Raw genomic sequence first — 26,255 nt, forward strand, 5'->3', positions numbered from 1 at the left:
TGCTCTGTGCTTTGGGTTTTCCAACCTGTAAAATGGGGACAGTGATACCAGCTGGGATACATGGAGACTGCCAAGCACATTCACATGACAGGGTAATTGCACCTCCAGGGATCCACAGATGGTTTCTGCAGAGCTGGCTCCAAAGGCAGTCCTGCAAAGAAAAGTAACATCAGTAACACCACTTGCAGACCAACATGGCCTTAAGCATGGTGTCAGCTGGTGTTATCACTTGGACAATTGGCTCTTTCCTAGAGAGTCTTCATCACCATCTCCTGCAAGAGATTATGGGATTTGTAAATAGTCTTATATTATTCTGAGCTCAGGCTAACTATAGGCACATTGTAGAAGGCTTCAGGTCTTCCAGATACAAAATGGAATAATTATGGAGTTCCCTGGTTTTATTAGTTGGGAAATGTTCACAGTGTTAGGCTCATGTGCAAGCAACACCTCAAGCAGTTAAGCTCTGACATCACCTCTTGCATGTTGAGAAACTCTCCAGGAGCAGGTTGACAGAGGAGAATCATCCCTTCTGTGGAGTGACTACCGGGGGGAAACTTATTGAAACCAATTATTGGAGGCACACTTATTGAGAGTAAGTAAGTAAAGTTATATCCACATCCTATAGAACTACGAAAGCATCCAGGATGGAACGTCGTTGGCATGTAAGGAATCTGTGATGGTTCCCCAGGCAACCTGGCCTGCATTCTCAGATGTTCAGCACCACAGGAGATTGGTGTGCTAACTCTGAGAGAATGGAGGGTGGAATGGTGTGGAGATAACCATAGCCAGACCCTGTGCTAATGAGGCAGGTACGGGAACTTGATGGTACCTCGTAGCAGATAAATTACATAGCTACTGTCAAATGAGAGATAGTACCTCGTTCCACCCAGAATGCTGGTCACTGAGCCAGCAATTGTGGTGAAATCGTGTCCGTGGATGAACTTTTCTCATTATAATCTCATTATAATACCAAAACACACCTCCATCCCAAAAGCTACCTGCCTCCCTCTCCCCCTGAGCATGCTCTCTGAAGTTTTCTTAGCCTATACCTTTAAATTAAAGCAAGAGAATTTTGCACCAATCAATAATAAAGGCATGTATGACTAGAGTCACTCAAGCTCCACCTAAACATAGGAAAATAGTATAAAAAATCCTTAAGAAAGAGGCAAGGTGGGGAAGATACCATCACTGAGAAATCAGGGAGACATCACTATGGATTTCTGGGAGCAGTCAATGGGCTGAAGCTCTCTACCCCACCCATAGGGACACCTTTGGGTAAGATTTGTACACTTGGGTATATCAGGTGTTTCCCCAGGAAACTTAGAAATCAAACTTGTATTTGTAATCCTGTTAATAGCGTTATATAGTCATCCTGCAACTTATATATGTTCATAGGTACCTAAGCATGCTTTGCAGACAGTGTATTCATCACTGGCGATCTAAAAGAATCTGTATCAGTTGCTTGAATAAATTACCTTAACTGTGGAACTGGTCACGAGGATTTTATTTCAGTGGATACGCCCAGATTTATGGCATAATCTGGAACTGTGTTAGTTCATCGACCACGACTGGGCCCTGCACTATGAGTGCATCCGGACCTGTGTTAGTTCAACACATTAGCTGCTGAACGCAGATGGACTGATAGTGACGATATTGGCCTATTTCAGCCAAAATTTAAGGTGTCGCATTGGACATCACTCAGAGGCTAAGCTCAGCCACCCCCCGCCCCTTTAATATTTGAGGACAAGCTGGAACGCAAGGAGCTTTAGCTTCTGCCAAATTAGCCCTTCTAAACGCAACACACCTTAAATGCAACACCTTCAAAGATACACCTGATCTGTCTGGTCCTGTTAAAGCCTTCCCTCCACCTCAAGAAGGCTCCTTCTTTGCACTGCAATCATAACCCACACAGAAACACCCAGGAGCCAAGAATGCTCTTCTTCAAAAGGTTATCAGATGTATCTGACCATGCAAGCACTCCTGCTCCATTCCAGGGTTAGAGATTTAAACTGAATGATTTCTCACTTGAAAGCATGCTAATATTGGTGCTTTGGTTACTCCTACATCAGAAAAGATTTCTCAGACAGTCTATGACTACTATTGTGAGCACGCAAATTACCATAATAAAAGTAATCAATAGGAGATTAGTCCTTGCACCCACAAGAGTTCCAAAAAGTGGTGTCTTTTCAGGGACAAGCTTAAGTCTGCAGAATTCACTCCCAGATTTCAGAAACACAGTCCAAATGCAAGTGCATTGCCTTTTAATTTTTCATGGGAAACCCCAGCATTTACCATTACCTCAATTTAATAACATATTTCAAATTATTGTTTAATTATTAATTAATTGCTAATTATTCTTACTGTCCTCCTTTGAGAAAAGGAGTGGAAAAGGACCCAAAAGTGCCAGTAAGCCACATCCTTGCCATTCAATTCATAAATTTATGACTGCAGCACTCACTCCATTCCTCTGTTCCATTTGCATGACACAGACAAGATCCAGAATGCTCTTATTTACTGGCTCATCTCCTTCAACCTTATTCCAAATTTTATAACTCCAGAATGCTCTGTGTTACAACAAATTGAAAAGTTTTTTGTCTTCCTGAAGCTGCCACCAAGCTTAATGAAGTTTATAGGATAGAATCATGGCTTAGTTTCAGAATTAATAAGTGATTGCATCTCATGCTGGAAAGCTTTGTGTGTGCATTTTACTAGAGGGTATATCATTAAGCCGGTGTGTTATTCATATAAAATGTAGGTTGACAAGAATTACAGTGGAGGGGAAAAGGAAAAGAAGTCTAGGTTTGTATGCAATATTTCTTCTGGAATTAAAAGAATTGATAGGAAGGCAATTAATGATGGCACCAAAACACCTTCAATCCTTCTAAAAATATAAATAATTATAAAGGATATGTATTCAGAATTGTTCCGTACTTTTTGTTGCAAATCTTTCCTGTTCTTTTATGTTTCCTTCCCCTAGGACCTAATTTATCTGTTGCCATTTATTATTTTTTCCTATTTTTAAGATAAAGGCTTGATGTTTTTATTCAACCCTTATTTAACCCTTGCAGTAGTAGGTATCTGCTACTACTGCAACCCTTTAAAAGTTGTAGCAGATACCTCCTGTCAGGATGAATGTTCCGTATTGTCACACAACTACAATGACTATCCTCACACTTTGATCAAGAGTTCCCAGGAATCCAGGCATTCCGTTTATTTTCTGATACCTGAGTGGTCCAACTGAAACTTATTCTAAGTGCTAAAGTACAGAGCGAAACACATTTCATGTGGCTTTTAAACACCAGAGTGAATGAAAGAACCGTGACTGCTTTAGCAGTTGTTGCAGTTTTCCTATCTAATATACAGGGAGAGAGATGAAGTGATGGCATTTCTAGGAAATTGGTTTATTTTTAAACAAGAGGTACAAGTTAGCTGATCACCCAGGTATCAATTGTAATAGTCAGAATTTGGTGAGGAATATGCTTGTTTTCTAATGGGTCTTTCAGCACTCTTACAGACTCACAAAACCAAGCATTTCTTCACAGAATTGAGGCCATGTGTAATAAATTAGGACATGTTAGTGCTGCAGAGTTAAAGATATTGTCTCAGAAAAGGCTGCTGGAAATAACATCCTGTAAGGACAGTGGTAGGATGTTTAGGTTGCCACTTTAGTTCTGAGGGGATGAGGTTTGACAGTGGTACAAGCATAGACGGCAGGGCACTGTTAGGCTTGTATGTGCACAGAGTAATGCAGTGAGACACCCAGCTCGCTCTGCCACTGAAAACACAGCAGCTTACCAGCCTGGGGCCCAGAAGGGGTGAGTTTACTCTTCTCCTCAATAGGGTTAACTAGCACAGAATCACTCAAGGATTGTACCATGAGGTGTTTTTAAAAGCACTGAAAGTCCTTTGCTGGGTCTTGCCTATAGCAACTCCGCTGTCACTCAGCAGAGATCATCCACAGGTGAAAAGAAGAATAAGGACACATCAATAGCAAGTTAAAGGGTGCTAAATTTGAGACCTCAGTTTAACCACCAGACACATCTGACACTGAACTCAGTGCTGTCTGTTAGAGGTAAGTATGGATTAGCCAGTCAGTCATGTTGGGGCCAGACACAAAGCTTTGGTGCCCATCAGGAGCAGTGTTTATGTGCTTGGTAATATCACAGACCAGCATGCTAGCAGCGACCCAACAAGGTCACCTGGGGAGTGACAGGATAACAGGGAATCACAGTTTCTCGGGTTAAAAACTACCTGCTTACTAGAGAACTGATGTCCATTTTAGTTGTCTTACTGATGGTCTGAATACAGTCCCAGCCTTTACCCTAGATTCTTTCTTTACTTGTCATTGCCTGATTTTGCCAATTAATGTTGAAACCTGACAGATACCAGATTCTGACTTTTTATGACCTCAGAAGTTGCCACTAACATGATTTGGACCAATTAAAACACAAGTTTTAAATTGGTGGTCTGCAGATCTCTCTGTCCAGCACTCTAATCCTAGGTTGAGGTGGTCCAACACACCCATGTCTGGCTTCAACCAATTTTGAAAAGTCCAGGAAGGAGCTGGATGGGCAGAGCTGAAGGCAACTATTAGGTATAGGCTGCATGATCACCCTCCACTCCTGCTGCAGAGCTGTACATGTTCTTGTAGCTGCCTCGATGAAGAGGCAGTGGCTCCTGTCTCATTCCCAGCCCACTGAGTACCACAGCACCACATCCCTCCACTCTCCATAAGGAAGCATTTACCTTGCCTGTTGCTGTCCTCTCTCCTCTCCGTCCTTCTTGAGCAGGTGAGGAGGGACAGGAGGCAGGAAAAGGGCGTCCTTTGAGAAAAGGGAGGAGAACTGAGAAGGTTAAAAGAAAGAGAAGAAATGAGAGAATACCCAGCCTGTAGTTCAGTGCCAAAGGCAACCAAACTCACAACTTACCCTGTCTCACTCCCTCCCTGCTCAAACTGTTGCAATTTTTCCTTTGTGATCCCACTGCTAAAATAACGGTAATCAACAGGTAGATCTTTGTTATCCTAATATGTATTTCTTGCAGGTGTAGTCGTTGCTTTCTGCTTTATCAGATGTACAGAACATTTCTATGCAAAGTCAGAAATTTTCACCATCCTGATATAAGTGCCTACATTTTGTCATAAACCTCATTGAAATACTGTTGTTCATTCTTTTATGTCAGCACATGCAAAGTTAACAGCAGACTGATAAAGATGTTTATATATATTCAGCAGACTGAATATACCATTGCTGTGGTATATTCTCAAGCCACATTTTTAATCTAAGTGATTCTATTTCACTCAGTTTTAAGCAGCATTATTTGAAGCACCTTAAGCAGCAAATAAATACCTCTGGTAATGAAAGATATTTGCCCTCATGACCTGTCACTATTCAGTGTATATAGGTATATACATAAAAATCTATTGGGCCACACTGAGAGTGAATGTAGACCTAAACAAAGGAGACTCACTGCAGTAAGAATAACAAATAGCATGGCTATTAAATAAAACTGTACATATACACAAGGTCCACTTCAAGTGAGTGCTTATAGTGAAGTCCATTTCTGAGAGAAAACAGTTTATGAAAATATTCCTCTTGTCCTTTCTGTTTCTTTTGATAAGATCTGCACCTTCTGATCGGTGCATATTTCTAAATTTCAGAACATTATCCGTCTCTATGTATTCAGCTGTTTTTATAGTATAGTATGAACTGCAATTTAATTTTGCTATCAATTGTATGCATTTCTAAGATGTGTGTCGGAGTAGTAAAGTATGTCAGCCTTCGGGTCACTTTTTAGAATGACAAGGGGCGAGTCTGACTGTTAGAGATACAGAGGGTTCTCAGTTTTGTACCGTGTCTGGCAAATAGCAGTACTGCATTGTCCTCAATATGTCCTTATTAAACAAGCTGCTGAGAAACCAAAAGGCAGAGGACAGAGATACTGGTGACTACAGAGCACTGAATAAGCTAGTGTGCTTTGTCTGTCAACAGTGTCCCTTACAGAAGATACTCATTCCTGAAAATGCAGAAATACGCTGATGAGATGTTGAAGCCCAAGAGAGGTTTGGTTTTATGTCACAGGGTGATGTGGGAAATTTTTCCTCATACGAAAAGCACACATTTCATTATATGAGAATATTATGCCAGTGCTGGTAGAGCTCTCAAGATGACAATTCAAAAACAACAACAACAAAAAAAAGACAGGAAAATGAAAATAAAGGGACTGGAAGAAGGAAGAGAAGTTTTTCCACGAAATATTCATATTCCTGGTTAACAAAGTCGCCTTCATGTCTTTAAAACACCTTTAAAGTAGAGGGAATGGTCGAGCGCTGGAGCAGCCCGGAGCCCCCTGCACGTCGCGGCATCGCAGCCCGCAGCGGCCGAGCGCGGCCCCGGCCCCGCCGCCCGGCAGCAGATGGAGCTCTCGGCTCGCGTTTGAGCCGCCTCCGTCGGCCCCAGCTTCGTCTGTTTGAGCCCTTTCTTGTGCCTCTCTGTTTGCCCATTAAATACATACATTGCGGTATTTGTCCCTTGAAATTCAGAAATAAGTTGAAACAGGAAAAACAAAGTCAGAGGGTATCTTCCAAACTAAAATACTATATTTCCCTGTGGGCTTTCGTGCCATGTATGTCTTTTATAAAGCCACTGCTGCTGTGGTCTAACAACTATACAAGTCAAAGCAATTCTTTCTATAGCTGGATCAGGCCCTGAGTGAGACCACACCTGTAAACATTTTAGTAAATGCACTTCTAATAAAATGCATTTTTTATTAGAAGTTAATCAATCATTAATTAGTATGAAGGGATTTCATGTGCTTGTAATTATATCGTGCAATTGGTTTCACGGCAAATTTCATCCAGGGTTTAACCTGAGTTGCTGTTCTGGCTTTGTGGGGATAAAATTTATAGAATCAATTTTCTGTTACATTGTGTTTTAGTTTGTGCCCAGCCGTGGTATGGTGATCAAGGCCATTAGCAGTGAAAGCCAGGGCAGCTGACCCAGGCTGGCCCACAGGTGTATTCTATAACATTAACATCAGGCTCTTTTTTATTCCTGTTTAATTTTAATTGAAGACACATATGCCATTTTTAGGACAAGGATTAGAGCCCAAGATTTCCACCTGTACAAGGGGAGGTCAGGGTTTTGTTCCTGATATGCAGGGAGGTTTCTGCAAGCTACTGCGTAGTATCACTGGACTGGTTTGTGTAAGAAGGACATATTGGATCCTCTTTCTCTGAGAGTTGTGTGGCTTTACAAAATTTTCAGAAGTGCTTCAGCAGACCTTGGGTTAAAGCACCCTTGCAATGCACATTTGTTCTTGGTTACGTAAAGACTGATTGTGATCTCTGAGGAAAACAAAATTGTTTCCTTTTCATTAAATTAATAATTCCACAGGTGCAATAGTAAAAGCCATAGACACATTGTGTTGCATTCCTGTAGGTAGTATTTACATTTTTACATCTAGGATCTGGTAGCAGAGCATAAAATGATGTGACTCTGTGCAGGGGGAGCAACCTTACTGCTTCTGAAATCTCCTTTTTCCTTCAGTAGCAAACAGACTGTTGTCTATCTGTCTTAATACAAACCCTGGTGCTCTCAAGAGCACGACTGCTGGGAGCCATACTGCCCTTGAGATTTAAGGAAAATGGGAGGAGAAGCAACAGGTATCTGGGAACAGGTAGCAGCCAGAAGTCATGTAACCAACATGGTCATATATATTTACAGAATATACTGGAGAGGCCCCTTAGCTTAGCCATTTTGGATTAAATTTATAAAGAAACCCCAGACTCTCTATTCTGACCTCCAGGGCAATGATCTGATTTAAAGAATTTGCAAAGAGCAGAACCTGGCAGAGAGGGAAAATCCAGCTGCCAGGAGTAGGTTGCCAAAGGTTGCCGAGCTCTGTAGTGGGAAAAGGGTACAAAGAGAGCATGACTGGTAGGGAAATTGAGCTTTTCAGCCTAGAGAGACAGTCATATGAATACTGAGCCAAACATAAAACTGAAACAGCTAATTCAGCTCAGAAAAGCCTACTTAAGTACTATTACACTAGACCCCCTGAAAGGAGAGTTAATTTTGAAAATACCTGCTGTGTGGGGTTTTAGAGCCTAGAAAGGGAAATTCAAGCAGCAAGTGGGCATGAAACAGGATTAGGTATTTTCTCCACCACCACCATGCTTGCACTCTCCAGCTTAGTCTGTTTCTCTCTGTGGAATATTAGTCTCTGCACAACAGTTTGCCTCCACGAAAAGAACCACACACTACAACCAACAGCTGAATATCACCTTAAAATAATTCAATGAAAAGTTCTGCTTTTTTTCTGGTTGCAGAAACATTGAGAAGCTGCATAAATCTTTGTGTTATAGCTGTATTTGTGATTTTTGGACAACAAAACCATCTCTGAAACCTTTGAGCAGAAACATACAATAGCAAATCCTACAACCCTAACTTGCTCAGAATATATGAAATATATTACAGCAATAAACAGGTATCATAACACTAGAACCATTTTCAGAGAAAAAGTCAGTGCAGACAGGGATGACCTAATGTAAGAATCGCTTAAAAATTATTTGAATACACTTAATCTGGAATATATGTTTCTCAACCTAAGAACCTGTGGTTAAAAAGTACTGGCAGTTTTCATGCAATGTTCTGTACAGTTTTGAGAACACTGTGCCATGTGTACAGAACACCCTTTAAAGGCTAACCCAAAACATATCTGTACTTAGATTATGCATTACTGAGTTTCCACTGACTTTTACATCTGTTACCTGGTAATACAACTAAGCTGTTTGTGTATCTGCATTAAGATCATGAACCTATTTTTTTAGACTTTTATATATATCAAGGAAGAACCTGTCCCTAAATAAGGGGCTGCAAAATGCAGCAGCGAGGCTGCAATGATGGGAGGGATACTGCTCAAAAGAGACAAAAAAGCAGCATGTCAAATGCCAGGAGTCTTGCTCCTGTGTGTTGCTCCCTTAGGAGCATCTGAGCTGATCTATCTTATGCTAAAGGCCAAGCAGGTTCCCAGCTAATCCCAGGACATCCACCAGTTTATACAGCTGTCTCTGACCTCCCATAACCATAAGTAAAGTTTCTTAACATCGTCAAAAGTTCTTATATTAGCACGAATACATTTAAGACAGTATCATTGCTTTTGAGACAGTTTTCTCAATTAATTCTGGGCTGCCCTGAGTTTGTGACTTCAATATGCAACTCATCTGCAAGTCTTTGGAAACATCAAAGCCACAATAAAAACAAAACCCCATTAAATTAACATCCATAAAGTGCCTTATCACTAATAATAATAAATCTCATGAATATGAGTTTTTGAAAACCGAGTGGCATTAACAGGGAAATACAATATTTCAAAATATTTCCATGCTGCTTCACACAGGGGCTTCTCAGCTTGCAGTGGAAATGCATGCTGTAGTACACTTCAGTCCCTGTTAATAGCTTGCATGGCTTTCATCTTTCTGCTTGATGCACGGTGGCCTCTTTCTCTCTTTCACTTGTGGCAGAGAAATGTTACTCACATTTTTATCGCCTTACCTGCTCTAGAGTAGTTGGTCCCATTTGCAACAAGGATCTACCAGCACTTTAAGAAATCGGCCAGTAAACTTGTAGGCAGCTCCAATTTAGACTAAAGGAATAGGAACTCAATTGCATAATCAGTCAGCATCACTGTTCTTTTTGACAAAACTGAAGAGGGCGAAAGAGCAAACTCAGGGAAGTACTAACACATTGTCGACATTTACCTCTGTATTCATTCAACTCTCTTCAATTAGAGAGGCCCCAGCCTCCTCCTGTGTTTTGCTTGTACACTGGGATATCTACTTTAGGGACTTACTCAAAAGGAGCATGCTGCTAGGCTGACTGACTCCCATTTTGGTCTTTTACTGTTCACCACCTTATCCTTTTCTTTCTGCAAAAATAAATGGGTTCCCCCTGCCGCCAGTTAAATTAAACTTATGTATTCAACAGACAAGCATTTTACTAATTGGTTCTCCACTCACACTATTGGAAATCTAGGTTGTCTATCAGCAAATCAACTGTAACCAACAGTTCTGCTGGTAGATAGCCTGCAGCAGGGAAGTGTTTTTTGTTATTTCTGTGAATGACAATTGGATATGAAAACATTCTTATATTCATTGTATATTTTTTCGTATCTTGATCATATTAACTCTAGCAGCTTGCTGGGAACCACTTATGATTGTCAGTGCATGCTTTCAACCAAAACCAGCAAGGAAATTTTCACCATCAGAAATTATTTCCAAGCAGCTATGAGAAAACTTGTGTTCCCTAACTTCTATTCTTTACTGAAATCACTGTTTATGTCAGACCTTGAAATTCCTTAAGTCAGAAACTGGAGCCTAGCAAGATTATCTCCTATCAGATTTCCACTTGCCCTCTATCACTGCAACTGTCACATTTGTATGGAAGGACAGCGGAACATAATGCATCTAGAGAATGCTGCAACAAAGACTTGCTGCAGCTCCTTTCCCAAGGCTGTAAGTGATCACCCTGAGACAAGGTTTTAAAAGCACCTGAACAAGGAAAAGTGTTTAGGCATTTTCTGAGCACAAGGATGGCCACACATTTTGGATTCCTGAATGAATTATCATAAAATATTTGTGTCTGTCAGTGTCTCACCGTTTTGAAACTTATACGTTTTAGTCTATTTAGGGGCTACTATGAGCATAAACCAGGAAATAAATACAGCCTTCACATATTGGAATTTTAGCCTTTCCTCTACCTCCACCACATGCACAGTTTGTCCATAACTTTCCAAGCACCTGCCCCTGGCTGGAGTCTGGAGAAAGGAGCTGAGGTGGAGAGAGGATGGAGGTGATGCACTAGGAGAGCAAACTCTCAGCATGGCAGCCCTGTGTCAGCCGGGGAGAGGGGCAGTCAGGGGGTGTATCACTTCCCACTCTCTGGATTTCTCCACTTCTTGATAGGGTAATATAGTACAGAATCACAGAATCAATCAGGTTGGAAGAGACCTCTGGGATCATCGAGTCCAACCATTGCCCTTACACCACCATGTCAACTAGACCAAGGCACTAAGTGCCGTGTCCAGTCTTTTCTTAAACACATCCAGAGATGGTGACTCCACCTCCTCCCTGGGCAGCCCATTCCAATGTCTAATAACCCTTTCTGAGAAGGAATGCTTCCTAATGTCCAACCTGAACCTCCCCTGGCGAAGCTTGAGGCTATGTCCTCTTCTCCTATCGCTAGTTGCCTGGGAGAAGAGGCCGACTCCCACTTCACTGCAACCTCCCTTCAGGTAGTTGTAGACTGCAATAAGGTCACCTCTGAGCCTCCTCTTCTCCAGGCTAGACAACCCCAGCTCCCTCAGCCGTTCCTCGTAGGTCAGACCCTCCAGACCCTTCACCAGCTTGGTCACCCTCCTCTGGACTCGCTCCAACACCTCAACATCTTTCTTGAAGTGCGGGGCCCAGAACTGGACACAGTACTCAAGATGTGGCCTCACCAGTGCCGAGTACAGAGGGACAATCACTTCCCTAGACCGGCTGGCTACACTATTCCTAATAGAGGCCAGGATGCCATTGGACTTCTTGGCCACCTGGGCACACTGCTGGCTCATGTTTAGCCAGCTGTCAATCAGCACCCCCAAGTCTCTTTCCACCAGGCGCTTTCTAACCACTCTTCCCCCAACCTGTAGCGCTGCATGGGGTTGTTGTGGCCGAAGTGTAAGAGCCGGCACTTGTTCTTGTTGAACCTCATGCCGTTGGTCTCGGCCCATCTATCTAACCTGTCCAGATCCCTCTGTAGGGCCTTCCTACCCTCCAGCAGATCGACACTCCCACCCAGCTTGGTGTCATCTGCAAATTTACTGAGGGTGCACTCAATCCCTACGTCTAGATCATCTATAAAGATATTGAACAGCACCGGCCCCAGAACTGAGCCCTGGGGGACACCGCTAGTGACCGCTAGTACCCGAGACATCAGAGACAAACGTGACAAGGGACAAAAAAAGTCTTCTTCTGTGAAAATGTTGGGGGAGGGTTTGCTTTTGACGTAACATTTACATAAGCTGTCAAGGAAATCTAGACTGAGAAGCCAACAAAAAATGAGGTATTAAACGTGGGTAGTCTCACAGGGCCTCAGGGAGAAGTGTGTTCATTCTGGACCACCGCACGTGATTCTTGTTTAGTGATCCACATCCACACAGATTTTAAACACTTTCTTCATGCAGTGTTAGTTATCCACACCACAGCCAGCTTCTGGCTTCCAACAGCAAGTGCCAATGGCTGGTGTGGGTCAGGTCCTCTGGCAGGCTCCATCACTGCGCCCACCAGCTCTGCTCGGTGCTCTGAGCCCCAAGAGCTGTGCTATACTGAACTGCACACACTTAACCACCTCCCTCATAAGGTCTGAGCTTGCATTTCTCCTCAGAATTAACTTAATTCTTGTAAAAAAATGCTTGAGAAATTTTCCTCAGCACAAAAGCCTTGGTTTTCCACAGAAGAGTATCAGTAATGCAGCAAATACCTCCAAAGTTCCCCAACAGGATGAATGGGGACCAGTTCAGCCCCCAGTGGCCGCTTCATCTGCAGTTGGCTCTGAACACCAAAAAGCTGTGGTGCAAGCGGGGATTTCTGCTTATGTCAAATATCTTAGATACGCATTTTTGTGGAACAGAATGGCAAAGACCACCATCTTCTGATTCAGACTAAGACTGAGCATTTTCTAATGTGCCATGTCATAGATGTCCCTCTGGTCTACTTTCTAACACTTACTTGGCTTCCAATAACGCCTCAGATTTCTACTTCTAATGAAGCTAAGGCTTTTGCAGACTCTGGTTTCACCACTCAGTAAGTAATGCTCTAGTAATGCAGATAGGATAAAACCTCAGGGCCATAAGCCATGCTAGATCTGTGCAGAGCTGAGAGTTGTGTGCATGGAACAAGGCCAATAAGTACCGAGGCTCTCGATGTCTGACTTACAAATGCTTCTACTGGCTTTTTGTGGATAGGCTTAATGGTATTATCTATGTCCTTAACAGAATATTCAACAAATGAAAAATGTATCAAATAACCCACTCTACTGAATAGCATGCCCTGACAGCTAGGGACTCTTACTCCAATGCTTCCACTGAAATGAACTAATTTTGCCAATGTCATTTTTCACCAACTGAAGCCTTTTCACCTCATTTTTGTCTCCAGCCCTTCTCCAGTAACCACCATTTACACTGACAACAATCTCCTTCCACCACATGCTCCACTTGTCAACAGTAGCCACTTTTGTTAACATAAATGTAGTTTCTGGGAGTTTTGTTCATGGTCTCACTGAAGTGTAACTGTATAAGATGACATGTATCTTTCTCCAAAATGCTTCAACGTCATCATCTTCTTTTGTGCTGCATTACTCAGCCAGTTAAGGGTTTGGAAATTAGAGCTGCAGTCCCCCTTCAAAATGTATTTATTTATGATCATGGTTATGTATATTTGAGGACAGTGCAGAAGCAGTGATTCTCATTTCTGTATTTCTCCTTATCATTTTCAATTAAACTCACACAAACTAAGCATGCAGTCCTATTTAACACCTTTCTGTCTTATAATCCAGCTCTAAACCAGGCAAACCAACCCTGAAGTGGAGCTTCTGTGTAGGTGTTGATAAAGGAGAAAGGGAAGCAGCATGGAAAGACGCAGATCTTCAGGTGGAGGGTGGTGGGTCAATGGGGCAACTCTGAGCACTGGGGACTTTTACTGGAATGAAGGTTGTCCAACTGACCACTGATACAATAGCCATCCATTAGGAATACCTGCTTCATAATCTGCTAATCAATTCAGTCATCCTGGACTTCACCCATTTCATCTTTTTTATACCAAGGAGACATTTCTTTGCATTTCAGATTCCAAGGTCAAATACTGAGGTTGAAGAGAAGACAAGGCAGGACTTTTTGAAGATTTTGGGGCAGAATTAGCTGTCTACACTGATACTGTACAAGCATGGGAAGGGAAAAAAAATGAGACTTCTCTGTTATCTGTAGAACTACGGAGCCCAGGAAGAGCAAAGATCCTCAAAGAAAGGAATCAAGAGGAAACAGATCCTAAAACAGCAAAAAAGTTCAGTGCTGTTGTTTATAAAAGTGGTGGGTATGTTAGAAGGCCCTCAAATGGACCCTACCTGCACCTAGTTTGGTAACATGGACAGGTAGATGGGACTTCAATTTGGAGTCCTTCAAAGTCATGTCCCACTCTCCACCATCAATGCAGGGAACCAGTCCCTTTATTATTGAAGACCATTTCAATAAGGTGCCTGAAATGTGTGCGGGCTGGTTCACCCCTAGGATTACACTTGAGTGTTTACTGGGGAAAGATGCAAAGTGGAGCAATTCAAAGGGGTGAGAGCACCTTTTCCACATTTTGTACACCTTTGTGAGACATAAATTCAGGTCACTTTAGAGAAGGATATTCAACACCAGTCCCCATAGGTTTGTGCCTGAGTGCTTTTTGACTGCTGCCTACACAATTCCACCCTGAAAGGTCTATTGGATTGAGCCTCCAAAATGAAAACAGCAACATAGAAGCATATTTTGTGACTCTCCACATGGTTGGAAGATGAAGGTGCCAGAAGATAGTCTCAGGATCAGGACATAATTGTATGTCTGTGTATGTTTAGCAACAAAATTTAGGCACATAAAACATGAAATTGTGACATATGAAAAAGAATTTTAGGTGCATTTAGGCATCTCCAGGCCAATATATCAACTCAGTGGTGGGATGAGGATATAAACACTGATTTGAGGCACGTAAAATGGCAGTTGGCCATTGCATCTTACCTACATCCCTATATCCCTTCATAAGTCCTTCTGTGCTATACATGATTTCAAAAGGGACAGTTTCTCAGGCAAAGAGAGACCAAGGTGAGACACAGACCATGTGAAAACATGTTTGCGTGCATGGTTTTACTTTTATTTTTAACAAGCACTTTGTTTTTATGAAAGTCTTCAATTTAATTAGCAAAATAAATCTCAGGAAGAAGACTTAGGAGAGAGTAAAACCAGGCAGCAGGAAATTCAGAAGTGCTAGAGGGAAAACTGCAGGCTGACAATGGCATATGTTTTGTGGTACTCCAAAGGTAAAAAAAAAGTGGGAGAAGTATTATAAGACCTTATGGTCTTTTTTCATGAACAAGGGTATAGACAGAGGCATAGAAAAGAACCTGAAGTTTTGTTTCCAATGGGTGGCCCACAAAGCCCATTACTCTTTATATAAACACTATTTTTTTTAATGCTTCATACAGTTTCTTTAGTACTTTCTGTTCTCTACCTTATCTACAGAACTCCATAAATCTGCCCTTTTCTGTTCACTGCACCCACATAGCTGAGTGTTAACCTATTTGGGCCTTACACAACATTTGTGTGTTTCTACCAAGCAACTTGTAGGTCAGAATTTTATTAACCAGTCCAGCATCACACCTTCAATACTGTGCTTTTGGTACAAACTTATATAAAAATGCTAAATATTGTTATGGTGTTCAAAGCAGTTATGAATATCTAATAATGCCTAAGGAGATATTAATAAACAAAAAATATACATGTTTGTATATGGAGGGGTTTTTTGTGTTATGCATTTTATTCTTGTTATATTTGCAAAGGACTGATGTCTTTTTGCAAGTACTGTGTTCCATTTTATTCTAAGGCACTCTTGCTCAGGACAAAATAGAATTAATATAATCAAATCAAAATATCTATTTGGTAGAAGAAAGTCCACAGCAAATATCATCAAAATTTTTGCTTAACTTTTAAAATACTTACTGGAGTTGGACATAGTAAGATAACTAGCTATCAGTACTGCAGCAACTAGCATTTTGACAGGCCTGTATCTTTCTGGCTATAAAAAACAATACTAACAGTACAAGGATCCCCTCAGTGATGCTGTTTCAGAAATTGATTAAATAGTCAATCAAATTCAATGGTTTTCTGTGGTACGGAATTGTATACGGCATATCTGCCAAAAGTCATTGCTACATATTCAAAAACATGTTATTACTTCCCTGTTAGGTCTTGAGGACAGACTAGTGTTCAGCTGGTTTTATCTAGTCCATCTTTCTATTTATATTATATTAATATCTAGAATTCCTATCGCTGTTTGTTTTTATCATCTGAAATTACAGAATGAAAGTAATCGGAATCCTTTTGAGACTCATTATTTTTAAAGTTTTCATGTTGATTTTTGTTAGGCAAGAATGGTTTGAGTAAATTCAGGACTACGTCTTTGCCTGGTTGAAAAAAGTCTTCAATTGACTAAAAATGCCTTGATCTCACCACACTGCAACTTAATCATAAACACAAGGAGGCAGAAATCCTTGGTTTGCTTTAGCACTAGCAGAGATATCATTTATTGAAAATATAGATCTGCCTAAAAGTGTATTGCACAAGTTTTGTGAAATTTCAGCGATCACTTTAGTAGGTGATACCCTACAGCTTGATCATTCTATATCTTGCAGTTCAGGTCAATGATGTCTTAAATGACAACTGGAAAGAAATCTGTGAACCTTTACCTGTTCTAAAGTTGCGTTCAGTGTTTTTTATTTGGTAAGAAGTTAGAGGCATTTCCATGTCCAAATAGTCCAGGACACATAATGAAACAGCAAACTAATTACTGTGAAAGACTCCTGCAGGCAAGTCCTACTTGTATATTTGTACATCTGGGGATGCTGAGATTTTCATTATGAGAGTTGACTGGGAAATTATTTTCCAATTCTTAAGGTATTTTATGACATCAAATAGAATACTCTTTGATAATCTCTCTCAATCTCTTTTTGAGTAATCAACATTGGAAAAACTCCAAATCTTTTTTTCTTCCCCAGATAAATTATCAATGAAGTATTGGCTAAAGTAAAGTGAAGCACCTTTACTTTAACAACGTATTATCAAACTTTTCTTTGTCTAACTTTTTTTAACATTTTTATTCTTAAAATTATTACAAACTGAGAAACATTTTGAAAATGCCAAACATGAACATATGGCAATGTCAGGAAAATAAATACTAGAAGTTCTCCAAACCAAACTTTTTCATGTCAATTTCAACAGACTCAGTTTCCAGTGAGAACTTCCAGCTGTTCTACTTCTCCACTACAGCTCTGTCTTGTTTTACCTGTGTGAAATCTACCAACACTCCCATAATTAAGGTGCTTGTTAGTTCAGTGGCTGATTCAATTTCTCACCCTTCTTTATTTCAACAGCCCTGCTAGCTTTCCTCTGATAGTTTGGCCCAACACCTCCAAGGCCTTTTCTATTTTAAGAAACTGAGTGGAGCATTGTAGGTAGATTAGGGTACGGCGACCGGAAAATCTCGGGCTGTAACGGAAGGTAGGCGTGGCGAAAGGAGCAGGATGTGTCATTATCGTGCGAGTTCGTACGGGACAAGACGACTATAGAAGGCTGTTGCGCAGTTAAATAAACGCCATTTGTTGCATCCTCACATTGGTGTCAGTGCTCAATGGCCCTGGGGTGCGGATAGCCTCAGGCCAGCCAGCAACCGAACGGAGCTTGCCGCAGACAAGCGGCAACAAGCATGGGCCTGAGCACTGTCTTGCAGTTGTGCATGTTGCTCAAATTATTAGCATCTTCCCCAGCATGGTTTTAGTCTATGCCAACTAGCACTCTCCCTGACAGTCCCATAGCATGAACAGATCAATAACTTAAACATATAGGTAGGTAGGTAGCTAATTATTAAGCACAGACTCAGGACCAATTCTGATAGCAAGTCTGAGTAGGGCTGCCTTATTTTGCCTGGAAAAAAAGTTTATCTTTATGGATGAAAAACATGTTGCGCTCAGGTAAGTCTCACTCAAAGCAGTCAAAGAAACCTCTCAGTCAATGCTCCTTCCTAAAAGGGCTCTGGTACTGAAATACAGGGATTGGGTATGTAGAGACATCACAGTAATCAGGTTTTGTGCAGACACTTTGTCAGAAGTTGCTCTCAATTAAAGTGTTAAACACAGAGTCTGTTGTGTTACTGTCATGTACACTTTCCTATGAGTGTTGAAAGGCCGGCCTTCAGTAGGACCCTCTTAAATTCAAAAAAATCAAAATTCATCTTTTCCTTGCCCACGGATCTGCTAGCACTTCCTTCCCTCTCACCCAGTCCCATCTCCCAGTCACAAAATGTAGCCACTTATCTGCCCTCATGCCATTGATAGGTGAGAAATTCTCTTATGTATTGTCAAAGCTGAGTACTGAGTATGTGACTGTGCTGGAAATGCCCGTTCTTCAGTCAAGCCTGGCAGGTGAGAGAGGTGTCAGGGTGCTTGGTGCAGCAGTTTGCAGGCTGTTCGGACCTGAACTTAGTAAATGCATGCTCACAAATTTGTATTTGATCTTTAGGCCAATGAGCTAAGTTCCATCATAAGTCTGTGTAATGCAATATTGTACCAGAAATATTATATCAGAAATACTGTGGCCAGCAGGACAAGGGAAGTGGTCATCCCGCTGTACTCAGCACTGGTGAGGCCACACCTTGAATACTGTGTGCAGTTTTGGGCCCCTCACTACAAGAAAGACATTGAGGTGCTGGAGCAAGTCCAGAGGAGGGCAACGAAGCTGGTGAAGGGCCTGGAGGAGCAGCTGGGAGAACTGGGGTTGTTTAGTCTAGAGAAAAGGAGGGTGAGGATAGACCTTATCGCTCTCTACAACTACCTGAAAGGAGGTTGTAGCGAGGAGGGTGTTGGTCTCTTCTCCCTAGTAACAAGTGATATAGATGAGAGGAAACGGCCTCAAGTTGTGCCGGGGGAAGTTTAGATTGGATGTTAGGAAAAATTTCTTCACTGAAAGGGTTGTCAAGCAGTGGAACAGGCTGCCCAGGGAAGTGGTGGAGTCACCATCCCTGAAGCTATCTAAAAGACGAGTAGATGTGGTGCTTAGGGTCATGGTTTAGTGGTGGACTTGGCAGTGTTAGGTTAATGGTTGGACTCGATGATCTTAAAGGTCCTTTCCAACCTAAATGATTCTATGATTCTATGATTCCAAATATGTGCTGCTGCAGCACTGAGCCACTCAGGCACTGAAAACCCTGAAACCACCATCTCAGTGCTCCAGGAATACGCTATCCCATACAATGCCTATAAAGCAATCGCCTTTGTGTCTTTTTTTTCACATCAAACATGATTGTCCCCAAAATTCTAACAATTAAACAGAAATAATGTTGCCATGTATACTTTTTCTGTACACATGCCTGCTCCAGAGAGGTGCAGTAAATAATTCCTTGTCTTTGAATTGGTTTACATTTACACTTCAAAACTGTGAGGAACAAATCTGATAGAGCTATTTGATCTTCACATGAAAATGAACTTCAAAGCTGAATGTGTATTTCTGTTCATTTTACAGCTACGGATTTTCAGCAGAAAGTGATTATGCCTCTGATTACTGATGTCTATTGTAGTAGCAGTTTCATCTAACGCTTTTTTAGAATTTAATCATTGTCTTTTGTTGACCAGTAGAGCTTTGCACTACATGTGTAAGTGGCTAGTGTAATTGAAAAACAGACTAAATCTACTGGATTTTTGCAATGCAATAAAACATGAATAGGAGAATAAAAATGTCCTCAATGTCTGGATATGTATTGTTACTTTGAAGCTACTCCCAGCTACCACCACCATAGGATCAGAGGAGTAGCTAACACCCACTACTTTAAATAATTATTGGATTAGTTTTTCTCATTATTTCTCATTCATTCTATTTTGAGCACCACCCCACTTGATGTTATAATTAGTTCTCTGAAAAACCTTTTTCAGAATAAATGGTTCTGGCTTTGGAGTATCAGAGATATGACAACTATGTGTGTCAGGCAGAAGCAACAATTTAGTCATCAAAATTTGCAGTAGGGACCCAAGTTTAATTTAAATATTAGTAAGAAAAGCATGCATATAAGAAGCATATCTTGCTCCTTATAAGCGGAAGCATAAACAGGATGAATGCAAACAATTTCTAGTTATGTTAGCATGTGACTCAGTACACTGCATCTTTCGAAGCCACATGTTAACAGATCCTTTTTGATGTTTTTTTAGATGACATCAAATGCATGTACCCAGTCTTAAACATATAGATGCAAGCTCATCATCAAAAGGTAGAAGGAAAACAGTCGTATTTGCAGTGAACAAGTCTATTCAGAAGAAGCTTAAGGAATTTCCCTCTGTTCCTCTACAAGCATTTTTAACATGCTCCAAACATTTTTTAAGCAGAAGGACTGTAAAGCTCAAATACAGGCTTGGCAGAGAATGGATTGAGAGCTGCCCTGAGGAGAAGGACTTGGGGGTGATGGTTGATGAGAAGCTCAACATGAGCCAGCAATGTGTGCTTGCAGCCCAGAAGGCCAACCGTATCCTGGGATGTATTAAAAGCAGCATGGCCAGCAGGTCGAGGGAGGTGATTCTGCCCCTCTACTCCGTTCTCGTGAGACCCCACCTGGAGTGCTGCGTCCAGCTCTGGGGCCCCCAACATAAGAAGGACATGGAGCTGTTGGAACAAGTCCAGAGGAGGGCCACGAAGATGATGAGAGGGTTGGAGCACATCTGCTATGAAGACAGGCTGAGAGAGTTGGGACTGTTCAGCCTGGAGAAGAGAAGGTTCCAGGGAGACCTCATAGCAGCCTTCCAGTACCTGAAGGGGCCTACAGGAAAGTAGGAGAGGGGCTTTTTACTAGGGCATATAGTAATAGGACGAGGGGGAACGGTTTTAAACTGAAAGAGGGTAGATTTAGATTAGATATTAGGAAGAAATTCTTGTCTGTGAGGGTGGTGAGACACTGGAACAGGATGGCCAGAGAAGCTGTGGCGGCCCCCTCCCTGGCAGTGTGTAAGGCCAGGTTGGATGGGGCTTAGAGCAACCTGGTCTAGTGGAAGGTGTCCCTGCCCATGGCAGGGGGGTTGGAACTAGATGATCTTTAAGGTCCCTTCCAACCCAAACCATTCTATGATTCTATGAATTATCCATACAGTAAAGACTCTTTTGTTTCTGTCTTTTCTTTCATCTTTCCTGACTTCCTCTCCACCCCTTCTTCAGTCTTTTGACTTCTGCACCCTCTGTGCTCCTGACTTAGCATGCTAGTCATCCCAGAGAGAAATACTGGGTGTTTCCCCTTCCTGTGGTACACAGCGAGAATGCAGTTTTAACAGTCAGAGTCCAAAAGACTTCTTACAAGCCCCCACATGCCAAGAGCAGCAGCCAGCCAGTGTTCACCAAGCAGCGGACATTGCCTATACAGGAACTACTACGTTTATGAGATTCCCATGAGACTGATGGTAGATAAAAGCCTCCAAGAGTGGTTGTCCCTTCTCTCTTTACAAATTCAGTTGCAGGGACAATTATATGCATTAGACAGAAAGATGGCTTAGAGTATTGGCTCTCAAACCCTGATCCAGGAACTGACCTGATCACAGAATCACAGAATCACAGAATGTTAGGGATTGGAAGGGACCTCGAAAGATCATCTAGTCCAATCCCCCTGCCGGAGTAGGATTACCTAGACCATATCACACAGGAACGCGTCCAGGCGGGTTTTGAATGTCTCCAGAGAAGGAGACTCCACAACCTCTCTGGGCAGCCTGTTCCAATGTTCGGTCACCCTCACCGTAAAGAAGTTTTTCCTCATATTTATGTGGAACCTCCTGTGTTCCAGCTTGCACCCATTGCCCCTTGTCCTGTCAAGGGATGTCACTGAGAAGAGCCTGGCTCCATCCTCATGACACTTGCCCTTTACATATTTATAAACATTAATGAGGTCACCCCTCAGTCTCCTCTTCTCTAAGCTAAAGAGACCCAGCTCCCTCAGCCTCTCCTCATAAGGGAGATGTTCCACTCCCTTAATCATCTTCGTGGCTCTGCGCTGATCTTAAGTTCAGCTCATACAATGAGACAAAACCAATGTTTCCAGTCTATTCAGTATTTTCAGTGGCAGTGCTCTGATATTTAATAAGACTGAAAGAAATTTTGTGCTCTTACAGTTGGCTGTCAGTACAATAATTTAAGGATCATGGTATTAGTGACAAGATGACATGGTGGCACGGCATGACTTCTAGCTTTCCTCCTCTCTTGATGCCCACTCACCTGTGCAGAATGAGTCTGCAACCATCTATTTCCCTTCCAGGAACTGCGTGTTCCTGCAAAATACTGCAAAATAAGGAAGTCATTCAGAATGTTAGAGAATATAGGCCAGATTGCCCATTGCTAAATAAAAGTGGGGTACCACTTTTACTTCAGCTTTTCCATTCGTCTTGCCAATTTTTTTTCCAGTGCAAAGAATTCAGGTGTTCTTCATTACGATTATCCTTCTGTGCTGTTCTAACAAATAAAACATGAAATTAAATTTAGTCCTTTTCATTGGACAGTGTTTTAATGACTCAAATAGTATAAAGTCAATATTAGTATTCATGTCACATTCAATTATCTCCCTACCATGTCCCCCCATTTGCTTTTCCATGTGTTGGTACATCACACAATGCTAATTAGGTCACTTCAAATGGACCATAATTGACAATGGCACTTTTGCAGGTTTATATTTTCACACAGAAAATCTGAGAATAAATTAATGACCAGCAATTTTGACAATTACGGTCAATTAAATTTGTCAACATCCTGATTGACAAAATTAATCTATATTTAATATTGAAACCTTGACATTAAGAATGCAGTCTTGGCAAGTAACCAGATTTAAGTGACAAATATATAATGCTGCTTCGAAATTATTCACTTTCAAACTATATGTGTTGAAATATCAATATCTTTTAGATCCAATACCTTATCAATAGACAACTAACAAAAAAATGTTACTGAATCTCTTATACATCAGTGGGAAAAAAAATCTTCTATATAACAACCATACCATTGTCTTGGCTTTAATGAAGGTATAGAAAATTCCAATGTTGGGTTTTCAGTGCTGTGTTTTAGCTGCACGCATACTTCATCTAAAACATTATCTAGTATAATAAAGATCTCTATAACATGCCTTTTCTCATTCTTAGACTGTCTGCAAATTTTTATAGCAAACTGCAGGATACCTTGGCAATTTACTGACAATGCTCAACTTTAATCTTATACCATTGGGTCCATGTACCAGAACTACAGATTTTGTTCACTTTTGTGCAAGCTAGGTGCACTGATAGTAATTCTCCCTCAGGCTGCATATCCCTTATAGTTATAATAAAAAAACATCAAAGTTAAATGCAGAAATAATTAAATTTAAAAAATAATTAAATCACAATTTAAACATCAGAATAAAGATGGCCGTAGAAAAATAAATTAAAGCACAGTGCAGTCAACAGGGTTTGTGATATATGTATGAAAGAACCAAACATGTTACAAAAGATTCCTTCCCAAGAAGCCTTGAAGAGCAGATTATATCAAACCAAAATGTAGGTAGATTAGGGCACGGCGACCGGAAAATCTCGGGCTGTAACGGAAGGTGGGCGTGGCGAAAGGAGCAGGATGTGTCATTACCGTGCGAGTTCGTACGGGACAAGACGACTATATAAGGCTGTTGCGCAGTTAAATAAACGCCATTTGTTGCATCCTCACATTGGTGTCAGTGCTCAATGGCCCTGGGGTGCAGATAGCCTCAGGCCAGCCAGCAACCGAATGGAGCTTGCTGCAGACAAGCGGCAACAAATGGTGACCCCGACGTGATTGCTGGGCTGGCGGACCGCAGGCGGTCGGAGTGGGTTTGCGAACCATGGAAACCTTGATAAAGGTGATTTGGTTACTGGGCGGGGAATTTAAGATTTCTGTGAAATCGAAAGACGTAGCCCAGTGTGTGGACCGTCTCGTTAAAGGCGGGGGCGGGGGCAGGACCGGCTGATTGTTTACAGCCGAATACCTGGGAGCGGTGCTCGATGCAGCTCGCTGAGCGAGCTATGGCAGCGGGTTCTGCCAAAGAATTAAAAACATGGGGAGTTATCTTGTGGCTGCTACGGGCTGCGCGGGAGGACTGGGCGACATGGGATGCGGCTCGGACGTGTTTACATGGGGTCTACCCTGACCAAGACAGAAGTGGCAGTGGTGAAACTCCTCCAACATATACTCTCTGTGAGAGGAATTAAATACGATGAAGCTGCGTTAAAGCAGTTACTGTTCTGGGCAAAAGATAAAGGACATTTTACAACCTTTAATGATGTCTTTGAAGTGCCTTTATGGGAGAAGATTGGTGACTCTCTGGAATGCGGTGTCAAGTGGTGATAAGGAAGCCTTTAAATTGTCTGCTACATGGAGGCTGGTTAGTGAAGCGTTAAAAGGAATAAAAGCAGAGAGAGAAGTCACACATACAGCTTTTATGGCTTTAGGACCACAGGCGCCTACTACCCCCTCACTGTTTGCGGGACCAACACCTCACACGGCCCCGGTGGCTGTACCAGTGGCAGCTCCTTTATCACCGTGGGTACGGACGGCTCCGAAAAAAGCTGAGGAGCGGGGAGCGAGAAAAATAGATACAGATCCATCAGAACCAGTAGTGCGCCCTAAAACACGAACTCGATTTGGACTAATTGATTCAGACGCTGAACAGGAGACTTGGCAGAAACCCCCTCCGAAACCCCCTCCCTCTCATTGATCTCTCTACGGATGAGGCTGAGCAGGAGGACAAGAAGGAGGGTAAACATGCTTTGTACCCACCTTTACCGGATTCGCCATTTACGGAGTCAGCAGTACCAGAGTCACAAGGACTTAAAGGACTGTTACCATCACGAAATGGACACGAACTTGACATGACAGAGCTTGGTAGACGACTGGAAGAATTAAAGACGGAATTGCAGCAGCATCGTTCAGCCAACGCCTCGGGACACGTGACTATGTCTCCCCCAAAACCCCCCTCTGTGTTCGGGACAAGTATTAGGGCCACCTCAACCTCCTTTACAACTCCCTACTCCACCTTTAGATCGGGGTGGGGGGAGGGAGGTTTGCGTCCATCTGGTAATGTGGGAGGTGAGGGAGAGGGTCAGCGTCCGCCCGCGTATACAGGGGAAGGGGAGGGGAGGTGAGGGAGGAGTGAAATGGAAAGGGGTCATTCGAGATGCGTTATTAGAAGGAGTTATAATTCCACAAGCATATCCGGTGATTGTGGGTGCGGGTCCTGAGGGAAGAAATATTTGGCAACTGTTAGATTGGAAAATTGTAAAAGAAGCATTACCACTATAGTTAGCAAAAGACAACACAGGTGAGGACTGCAGAAGAGTTGTTGCAGGGATGGCAAATCGTAATGCCACCTTAACTGAGCTAATGGATGCTTGTGAGAAAGTAGGAACCACCACATTTCAGATGGAGTATTTAGCAAAAACTTTTGCGACGGCAGTTAAGGTAGTTCATCGTTGTTATACATGCGAACAGGAAGGTCACTTTAAGAAAAACTGCCTTAAGAAGTTGAAGCTGAGTGGGAGAGAGAACTCTGTTTTGATGTGTCATTGCTGTGGGAAGCTAGGGCATTTTGTGAAGCTGTGCAGGTCTCAGTATAATGCTCAAGGTCAGCTGATAACAACCAGCTGCAGAGTGCAGGGAAACTGGAGAAAGAACGGGGGGAGGAACTGTGTGCTGACACAAATGAATCTTCCCAACCAGTTCCAGGCCTAAGCAGTTAACTCGCAGCCCGAACCGCAGGGAGCGCAGGGCTGGTGTTTCCATGCAGGGTTAACCTGTGCGGCTGCCAAGCCTTGGACCTGTGGCAAACAGGGATAATGCTAATGCTGATTGTCAAAAGATCATTGAAGCTTTACCTGGAAAAACAGATTTGAATGCTATGATAAAGGCATGTGCAAAAGTGGGTACTGTGGAACATAAGGCTCAAGTTATGGCTGCGGCTGTACTTGGGGCTTACGTGGTCACAATTGCAGTCTCTATTCCAATTGTTAGCAGGGGGCACAACTTTAACAGTACCACGACACACTACTTCAGAGGTACAGCAACTGATTACAGAAATAGAAAGCAGGCTACATTCCAAATTTGTACATCGTATTGATTTGAATCAGGAAATACAAATTATCACTTTGTTTGATAGGCAAATTCTGTATGCAATAATTGGTCAATGGAATTCAGAATGACCAGATTCGTTACAGAGCTATTGGCACAGATTATTCATCAAAGGACGGATGCTATGTCGGGAGCTTGTGGCCAGAGATCCTGCATCACTAACCGTTCCTATTGCAGCTCAATATTTTGAGTGGTGTATGGCTAATAGCTTTGCTTTGCAAACAGCTATGGAGAATTTCTCGGGACAGGTTGTTTACCACTTGCCCTCC

This window comes from Nyctibius grandis, chromosome 1 (assembly GCF_013368605.1).
Source record: "Nyctibius grandis isolate bNycGra1 chromosome 1, bNycGra1.pri, whole genome shotgun sequence".
Classification (NCBI taxonomy): domain Eukaryota; kingdom Metazoa; phylum Chordata; class Aves; order Nyctibiiformes; family Nyctibiidae; genus Nyctibius; species Nyctibius grandis.